Below are 9691 nucleotides of genomic sequence, written 5' to 3'. Positions count from 1 at the left end.
CCTTTTTAAACATGGAATGCAGTGGTAGGTCAGATATGAATGTAAGGAAGCTATCCCAGTCAGCCATAGAGTATCGATATACAGTACGGTAGAGGGGTACATCTGAAGACTTATTACATTTCATTTTCATCTTAACTGATACAACGGAGTGGTCAGAGGATCCCAGAGGAGATAGAACAGAACATGAACACAGCTCAGGGGAAGTTGTGAGGAAAAGGTCTAGATGGCTTGCATATTGACCGGGTGTATCGGGCACACGGGTGGGTTGGTGAACAATCTGAGTGAGGTCATAGTCAATGGCAAAATCATGACAAAACCTCCCCTCATCATCGGTTTTATTTGAGTGGGTCAGCCATTCCACATTATGAACATTGAAATCACTGCAAATGTGAATGTTAGCCAAAGGATGAGCAGACAGGATGAGGTCAATTTTCTCAGATATGCTCTTAAAGATAGTAACCCCACTGTTGTGGGGGGGGCGATAGAGGGCAAATATAAATGCAGTGGTGTAAGCTAATGCAACCCGGAAACACATATAAGGTAAATTAGGGTCTTCTCTGGAGATATCCCTACTACATGGAAAGCCATCTTTGATGTAGGCACATATTCCATGCCCATGGCGAACTTGGGGGTCATGGTGATGAAATGTTTCTTGTCATTGATGAAGAATTGTACTTCGTCTTACATTCTAATTTGCTTGTTGTAGAACATTTCTTAAGCTGCTATGAAAAATGCCGTCCGAAAAAAGCCTTTTATACCGGGTGACTTTGACACCCGCTAAAATGTCATACATGAAATTATTAATAAAATCAAACCCTTTCTGCAATCAAACCATATTTGGTACAATTAAATTTTATTTTACGATTGACTTGTCCACCAAGTTTCAGTTAAGAACCTCCAACAGTCTTTATTTGATCACCCTCAATAAGCATCCCTAGATATGGCGTGCAATCTTATTAATAACTTTGGCATGCTCTTTTGTTAATACAACTCTAATTTGAGCTGTGATTGTCTTCTTCACTTCAGGAATAGTTCGAGGATTGTTTTGACAGATATTATTTTTGAGATAACCTTACTGATAGAACTCTGGGGGATTAATGTCTGGTGAGTATGAATAGTTCGCCACACTGATGAGACGATCACTAAATTATTCCCCTTCATCATTAAATAAAAATAGAACAAAAACTGTCCAACATTCATAACTGAAACTTTATGGGCAGTTTTTATTTTTTTATTTTTTTTTTACAAGGAGGTCACCACTTATCAAGGCCTGAAGGCTACTCAAAGATAAGGGTTTATGAATATAAGGTGGTAGTGTAGTAATCGTTAATGGTGTAAGTTGGGTAGAATTTGATTATTTAAGCTGACGATTCAACAAGAACTTGTTTACATTAGACTTGAAGTCTACGATGCTGTAGTGAGCCAGGAAGCAGGCCAGTGAAACAGTTCCACAGGTGGACAGTTCTAGGAAAGTATCTTTGTTCATGGAATTTGCGTTTAGATTTAGACACAGATAGAGAGTGAGGGGAAATTGTTGATAGTGGTTGTAGCTAGTCAAGTTGTTTTTGTGAAAATTTAGCAAGGCGGGACCGTACATTGGAGCTCAGACGAGCACTTGCTATGGAAATAATGACAGAGCAGAGATAGGCTCGTGATGTCTCTTCTGTGGGAAAGAGGCTGCGAGGAAGAAAAAAGATTTTAAACTCTATCAAGGTGTGGCAACAGTTCTCCATTTTAAGACGTACTTGGTTCTTATACAGATAAAGATTTGCATCGGCAATGAGATAACTACTGGAGCGAGAGAATGATCCAACTATTTTTCCAGCGATATTGGCAACAGATTTGATGTATGTGTTCCATTTCAGATCAGAAGTTCAAGCAGAGACTGAAGTTTATTTGTACCAAATATGCTTGGATTGTAGATAGGATTGATGTGTTTACAAAAAGAAAATTATGCGGGATTGTGGGCGATATTAAAGCTGCTTAAATCTGTCCTGGCATTTTACTGAAATTGTAACCTATTCCACTATTCTAAGAGATAATAGCCACCATTGAAAGTGTTATCGTAAGACAGCCCGAAGACAACAGTGCTGAAGACATTCGTCTATTGCTCAAAAGGTCAACTTTTGAATACTTCCTTTGACATTTCGTGAAACTTCTTAGGTTTCACTTGACAAATCCATTACCAATTTTAGAACTGGTTAATAAAAGGAATAAAAATAGAAAAATTCTTGAGGAAAAGAAAAAATGTCTCAAGAACTCAAGAAAACACAAATATTAAGAGAAAAAAAAAATGCCACAAATGTGAAGGAAATCCCCCAAAACGAGTTTGTGTCTCGTACACGGTCTGTCATAGGTGGGAGGAAAAAGTAAGAAAGAAATACATGTTACTAGACTACCCGTGATCCGTTGGGTCACAACCACTATTTTTTTTTTTTTTCAATTTAATTTCATCTGAAAATTCATAAACTGTGATATATCTGTTAAGGGGAGAACTTGAATGCCTACTAGACACTATCCTCAAATGGCTAAGGTCTCTCTCTCTCTCTCTCTCTCTCTCTCTCTCTCTCTCTGTACAGGGGTTCGTCTGGACAACCTGGCATAAAGATGTCTTTCATTACAAGTAAACCCTGACCAAATATTCAAAATCACGTGTTCACGGCCCAAATAAGATTGTATGGCTAGCCCACAGACTGGCTTATATGAGGAATGGTGCACCTTCTCCAAGTGATGTTACCTCAAATAGCAGCACGAAGCTGGATGTTCCACCAGACCAGATGAATTCTCGTCTTGGATTCCAGTAAAACGAAGAGACCACAATAAAGGTAAACTATAACATATTTAAATTGGGGAGAGAAAGTTTATCTTCTCAACTTCTTTACTAACTCAATGCTGCTTTATTTATTTTTTTTTTTTTTACACAGTGGTCACCACTTATCAAGGCCCGGAAGCCACTCAGAGATAAGGGTTATTGCAAGTACATTATGTTAGTGTGGAAATTTGATGAAGTGTTTACTTAAGGGGGCGGTTCATTAGGAATTTGTTAGCGTTGGACTTGAACACATCCAAGTTGTAGTCAGGTGGGAAGCAGGCAGATGGAACAGAGTTCCACAGGCATGCAGTTCTAAGAAAGAAGCTTTGTTCATGGAATCCACGTTTTGATTTAGGCACAGATATAGAGTGGGGGAAATTTTTCAACGTGGATTCAGCTAGACGGGTGTTTTTCGTGAAAGATTGGCGAGGGGGGGGCCAGAGATTGGAGTTCAGACGAGCACCTGCCATGGAAATAACGATAAAACAAGGATAGGCTCGCAACATCTCTTTTGTGGGAGAGAGGTTGCAGGGTAGAGAAAAGAGCATCCCCCACTAAGCCACAAAGTCTATTTTGTACTCTGTCAAGGCAGGATAGGCTGTTTTTAGCAGCTCCTGCCCAGATATGGCAGCAGTATTCCATCCTTTAAATGTAAAGGTGAACTTTAATGGAATACTCTAATATTTATGTATCTCATGTAGAGATCAAGTGTTAACTCCAGAAAGTGGGCCCCCCTTGATTTCTAAGAACTTCGACAGAAGTAAAAATGAAACAATTAAGGCATACTTCTCGAATAACTATTTCGAAATCTAGTTGGCAAAGCTCTGTTCTCCATCTTACATTCTTTTTCGCACAGAAGAAACATAGCTATATCGGTATTTTCGTGGCAGGTGCTCAACTGAGCTTCTATTGATGATTCTTTTCTAACCCCCCCTGTAGAACATTCACAGCAAACACTTGTCTAGCTGTAACAACTACTAACAATTTCCCTTCTTATCTAGCTACCCCTAAAACCAAATATAAATTCCATAGTCAAAGTTTCTTTCCTAGAACTGTTCATCTGTGGAATATAATACCACTGGGCTGCTTCCATGCTGAATATAAAGTGAACAAGTTCCTGTTGAGGTGTCCTTTTAAATAAACAAACACTACCCAAGTTCCATCATTACCGATAATCATAATGTTGTCTCACTGGCTAACTGATACTCATTAACCCTTTCTAGCCTTGATAATTGATTGTTTTTCACTCTATCTAATCGTTTAAATTACACAATCGTTTTCAAACAATTATATCTTCGTTTCACAACATTGACTACAAGATGGAGAAAAAGCAAATTTACACAATTTTCTTATTTCAATTCAAGCTAGGCTGAAAAGCTGCTGAAACAGCTCACGATATCAATAAAGTGTTTGGCCCAGGAACCACTACTGAACGTACAGCACAATGATGGTTTAAGAAATTTTGTGGCAGCGACGAGAGTCTTGAAGATAATGAGCGAAGTAGTCGGTCATCAGATGTTGACAACGATCAATTAAGAGCCTTAATCGAAGCCAATCCATGCACAACCGTTTGAGAACTTGCTTATGTGTGTAACGTATACAACGATTTCCAACCACTTGAGAGAGATTGGAAAGACAATCAATCTTGATAAATGGGCGCCTCACGAATTGAATGATAACCGAAAGAAACACCATTATGAAGTGTCATTTTCCCTTCTTCTCAACCAGGTTGTGACTTGCAATGAAAAGTGGGTTCTTTACAACAATTAACGACACTCAGCTCAGTAGTTAGATGACGACAAAGTTCCACGACACTTGCTTAAGCCAGAGTTGCATCAAAAGAAGGTCATACTGACCGTTTGGTGGCCTGCGACTGGTCTCATCCATTGCAGTTTTTTGAATGGAGGTGAAACCATTACGGTGAAGAAGTACTATCAACAAATGGATGAAATGCATCAGAAACTTTGACAACAACACCCAGCATTAGTCAAGAGAAAAGGCCAAATTCTCTTTCATAACAATGCTTGAACCGCCTTGCAGAATGTGAACAAATTGAGCAACAAAACTCTGCCTCATCCACCATACTCTCCAGACCTCTCACTTACCAACTATCACTTTTTCGAGCATCTCGACAACTTTCTGCATGAGAAATGCTTCAAAAACCTAACCAATATCAAAAACGCATTCAGTGACTTATCGCCCGCTACCAGAACACAAGATTTTTACATTACTGGCAAAAATGTGTTGATTCTGATGGTGCTGATTTCGATCAATAAAATTTTGTTTGAGCCGAGATATGTTCATCTGAATTTAAAAGTTAAAAAAACGGAAGAACTTATTTGTCAACCTTCCATTTCGATCATCTATAAATTATCTCTTTTGTGAATATATCCTTCTTAACTCATTATTTTGTTTTGTTTACCGTATGACAATGTCTCTGGCTTTTCTCACATTTGATTATAAAGGCTGAAAACCTTATCACTGAAAATATTTCTTTGAATCAGATGCATCCCAAAAATACCTCCTTCCTTACAAATCATTCTAAAGTATAATCTAAAAACCATCGTGAACATATCCCTAAAAACACATCCCTAAAAACACATCCCTAAAAACTAACGACCGCCTCCCTATAACTGGGGATCAAAACTGCCACACAGATTAAGCAACTAATTGACCATATTGACGTTGGCTTCGAAATGATGTGTTAGGCGGCTTGGTGTGGAAATGGCCAGTAATAAATGCCTTTCTTTCAACTGAAATAAAAACAATTCATCTCGAATTTCTTTCCTTTGTTTCTTTGCGGGATTTTCATAAACAATGTCGAGTCTGAGTTGAATGGTAACGACGACGTCACACACACACACACACACACATATATATCTATATTTTTATAAAGTAATAGGGTTCGTGTGTTTCTGTCTGTGTGTACAGCTCTCCATCATCAACGAATCAACGAAATATAAAGGAGGTAAGAGGGTAGATCTCTCCTGGTAGAGAAACATTAGAACCCATTTTAGGATGTTTCTGTTATAGGAGACATAAGAATCTTTGCGTAATTTCTTTATATACTAGTCTACAAACCACCCCCATATCGAATGACTTATGCTCATTTGCATATCACATTATATTAAATCTCTTTAACTAATTACCTCGACCTTATTACATATTGGAAATATTCTAATCATTTCAACTGTACTATTTACAAAATCTATTTAACATTTAATTATTTAATATATTTTCATTTAATTTTATATTCGATTTATTTCACTTTACGTATATTATCAAAACAATTCATTGGCGAGCAAAGCCTTATGTTTTGGGATTGTATTGAAAATGTAATGGAAATTTCAATTTCGTTCCGTTTTAATCTTTTATATTTTACTTGCCAATATAATTGAAAGAATACAATTCAACTATCGTAATTTTATATAAATAAACAAAAACAAATATTTAAAAATAAAACTTTATTAAAAAAGAAATAATTTTATTTTTAAATGAAAAAAATCAATTTAGTAAAATAATTGTATTAAACACCCCCAGCCTTGTCAGCAAACCTGTAAACCTATAAAAGTTAACATTTCGAATGTAAACAGTGATTTTTCGATTTTGTTAGCGCTTGCCGCAATTAAACACAATTAAAACGGAACTAACTTTATTTCCATTCTATTTTTTAAACAACCCCCAAAACATAACGCTCTCTTCCAGTTATAGCCAATTTTTTTTAATTAAATAAAACAGGTCAAAATAAACAGATAAGCGCATTTTCTTTTACATTTTTCTTACAACCATTGTCATTTAACCAACTGCAGGATATCGTTACTTTTGTGGGGTTGTTTTGAAAATGGCACGGAGATTATAATTTCGTTCCAATTTAATCTTTCTGGTCGAGCCTATTTCGAAAGCCTGTTTATCATAGATTTGAACTACAAATAATTTATTACATTTTGATTATTACTATCTTAAGACTTAAAGCTTATATTTATTTCATTTTTCTATTTATATATTGAATTAGTTATTTCCAGTCTTATTTAAACTTAGTGCTTTCTTTAAACCGGATGAACCTTTTATAAAAATATGAGTTTAACGTAAAGAACACGAACAAGGTTTTATTCAACTGAATTTCTTCCAGTTTACTAACAAAATATATAAATTTAAAAGAGATATAAATAATAAAATAAAAAGGTTATGTAATTTAAAAGAAATACACGTACTCACAAAAGCAGAACTTTTTTTTACACATTTTTTTCTTTAAAACCATAACAATGAGACTAACAATTACCTAGATCTTAGTAATTATTTGTTTAATAGAACTGTTTTAATTGTACTGTTTACTTAGTTAACCTAAGTTGGTATTACATTTATTTTACATTTACTTTTTTTTTTAATTATTACTTTTAGACTGTGGCGTTTACACCCGGAAGTAATGAGTCACACGTAGGTCGCTTTTATTCATTCCTTTTGGTCAAGATCAAAGTGTAGTATCTGTTCTTCAGATGCTGCACTTCATTTTCTTGTTCTCTTTCGGTGGAGGAGAAATCCTTCACGACTGAGACAATTTTTATTTTTGTACCTTTTCTCCACGTTAAAAAACGACCCTGGTGTCTAACTCTGTCCCGTGGGGAGGCATAGTAAATAGGTACAATATAATTGTTTATAATTGTACTATTCAGAAATATTATTTATAGTTCGTCCATTTCAGTTAGTATACATTTCCTTTACGCTTAATTAATTTACAATCATTAATATCGTTAAACAATTCCGTTTAAAACCGAAATTATGCCACCCAAACGAAGTAGAAACGAAAGTGAGGAAGAAAGAATGGAAAGATTGGAAGCTAATAGACTAAGAGTTGCTGCAATTCGCTCCAATGAAAACAATTCAGATAGAGAAAGACGTCTAGAACTTAACAGGATACGTCAAAGAGAAAGGAGAGCAAGACTGTCAGATTTGGAAAGAGAAACCCAACGTGAAGCTGACAGAACTAGACATGCTGTAAGGCGGTTAAATTCATCACAAGATGAAATTCAAGAAAGGCAAAGATATGCACTGGAAAGAGAAGCAATATTACGATCGAATGAATTATATGAGGTAAGTAGACGTACACAAGGTGAGTTGAGAGTGGCTCAACGACATCAGAATGAATCGGAAACCCAACGAAGCTTTCGCCTATACCAAGGGCAACAACGAGAGGCTGCATGGAGAGAGAGTATGACTTTGCCCCAGCAATTGACAGAAAACGAGGCAGCTAGACAACGAATGACTGCTTTGAGACACCATGAAATAGAACACTGCAATAGAAAAGGATTGCTCTACAACAAAAATGACTCTCTCACTACAGCTGATATAGGAAAAATGGACAAAGTATGTCAACATTGCTCAGCTGTAAAATTTAAAGGAGAAACCCCTGGTTGTTGTTGTTCTTCTGGCAAAGTTGTGCTTGATAGCTTTCCACCACTGCCTCAGTTGCTTCAAGATTTGCTCTCCGGCAATGGTCCCATCTCTAAAGATTTTCTGCAAAATCTACGCAGTTATAACAATTGTTTTGCAATGACATCATTTGGTCACAAAATTGCGGCAGTACATGGGTGGAATCCTTCTTTTAGAATTCGAGGCCAGGTTTGCCACCAGATTGGGAGTCTTTTACCACCTGAAGATGAAACAGCAAAGTTTATTCAAGTCTACTTCTTGGATAGTCTGGAAGAGGAACTACATAATCGGGGACGTGACAGTAGACTCAATAGAGACATTCTCCAAAGTCTGACTGAATTTTTACATGAGAACAACAGCTTTATTTGTCAGCTGAAAACAACAAAGGAGAGGATTGAAGAAGAACACTTGGTAGAACATAAAGTTGTCATAAGGGAAGACCGAAGGCCGCAAGAAGAGCATCCACGGCGATTCAATGCTCCAACAATAACGTATGAGATTGGAATATTAATGGAGAATGAACCAACAGCTAACCGGGATATTGTCTTGCATTTTAGAAATGATACATTAAAATGGATCTCCGAACTACATCCCCTCTACGATACTTTAATGTACCCGTTAATGTACCCCTATGGTTCTCCATCTTACAACATCTACATGAAGGCATCCAATGGGCGAAAAGTTACCCAACAGCAATTTTATTCGTACCATTTAATGACTCGGCCTGGAAACTATTTTCTCTGGTACCGAAGGCTATTTCAACAATGGCTGGTGGATGTGTACTGCAAGATTGAAACAGAACGTTTACAGTTCCTGAGGCGTAAGCAACAGACCCTGAGAGCTGACAATTATAGCAACTTGAGAGATTCAATTCTTAGGGAGGATGGGAATCCAGAACAGTTTGGTCAACGAGTTGTACTTCCGGCAACTTATACAGGAGGCCCTCGATACATGTTTGAGCGTCAAAGTGATGCCATGGCATATGTTCGGCGAATGGGCCGAGCCGACCTCTTCATCATGTTCACAACAAATCCAAAGTGGACAGAAATTACAGAAAATTGTCTTCAAGGGCAAGACCCTCAGGATCGTCCAGATATTGTTGCCAGGGTTTTCAGGCAGAAGCTAAAAAAGTTACTTGAATTTATTAAAAAGGGAGGATTTGGCAGGTTGAGGGCTTTCCTGTACAGTATTGAATATCAAAAAAGAGGACTGCCGCATGCACACATCCTCACCTGGCAGGCCCCAGAGGACAAACTTCTACCAGAAAAAATGGATCTCTGCATATCTGCAGAGATCCCTGACAAAGAGGAAGATCCTGATCTTCATGCTAAAGTGATGGCACATATGGTGCATGGACCTTGTGGACCATTTAATCCAAATTGTCCATGTATGATTGACAACAAATGTTCCAAAAAATACCCAAAAGAATTTCTTCAGTGTACCAAGCAAGGC

This window comes from Euprymna scolopes, chromosome 4 (assembly GCF_053919585.1).
Source record: "Euprymna scolopes isolate OS-2025 chromosome 4, ASM5391958v1, whole genome shotgun sequence".
NCBI classification, from domain to species: domain Eukaryota; kingdom Metazoa; phylum Mollusca; class Cephalopoda; order Sepiida; family Sepiolidae; genus Euprymna; species Euprymna scolopes.
Note: the sequence above shows the minus strand (reverse complement) of the source record.